Consider the following 945-nt stretch of genomic DNA (forward strand, 5'->3'; position numbering starts at 1 on the left):
GTAACTTAGCGGTTCGGCAAAAGAGACCGATAGAATAAGTACTAGGCTTACAAAGAATAAGCTCTGGGGTCGATTTGCTCTACTATAAAGGCGGTGCTCCAGCATGGCCACAGTCAAATGACTGAAACAAGTAAAAGAGTAAAAGAGTTAAAAGAGCATGTTAACTTTAATTTGTCCCTTCTTTATAAACTAGGTCGCGGGAGTGATTTAAAGGAGTCCTGACTGTTGTTTCTAGCAGGCTGGAAGTGCGACCACATCCAGGCTCTCTGGTGTACACGTCGCCGTCGTCCTTGTTGTAGTTGGGAGAGACGTTAGGGTATAAAGGAGATGCAAGCAGCGACGGTGGGTGTGGCATCAGATGATATGCATGACCAAGGAGAGAGGAGAGAGGAAGGGGGTTAGAGACATCAACCAATCACTGCCGCGATAGCGTGTGTTGTTTAATACCATCACTTGACACAGCTTGGTTAATAGACAAATATCTAGAATACACCACACCCTCGTCCATCTTCACTGTGGGCGGAGCAATGAGTCTTTATAGTTCTTTCTCTCTCTTTTCTTCCTCTCTCTTCCTCGTTTTCTGTCCATCACATCGGCATTTAGTACCCACCCTCTTCTACATCTCTTCATGTCGCTGTTATATGTGCGTGTGTGTGTATGTATGTATGTATGTTTTTATGTATGCGTGTGTCTGGGTTTGTCCCCCACCATCGCTTGACAACCGATGTTGGGGTGTTTACGTCCCCGTGACGTAGCGGTTTGGCAAAAGAGTACGATAAAATTAGTACTTGGCTTACGAAGAATAAGTCTTGGGGTCGATTTGTTCTAAAGGCGGTGCTCCAGCATGGCCGCAGTCAAATGACCGAAACAAGAAATAAAAGAAAAAAAAACACTTGTATACATTTCTTTATATACAAAACCTCTGTGTGTGTGTGTGCGTGTGTG

The sequence above is a fragment of the Octopus bimaculoides genome, chromosome 23 (assembly GCF_001194135.2).
Source record: "Octopus bimaculoides isolate UCB-OBI-ISO-001 chromosome 23, ASM119413v2, whole genome shotgun sequence".
Taxonomy (NCBI): domain Eukaryota; kingdom Metazoa; phylum Mollusca; class Cephalopoda; order Octopoda; family Octopodidae; genus Octopus; species Octopus bimaculoides.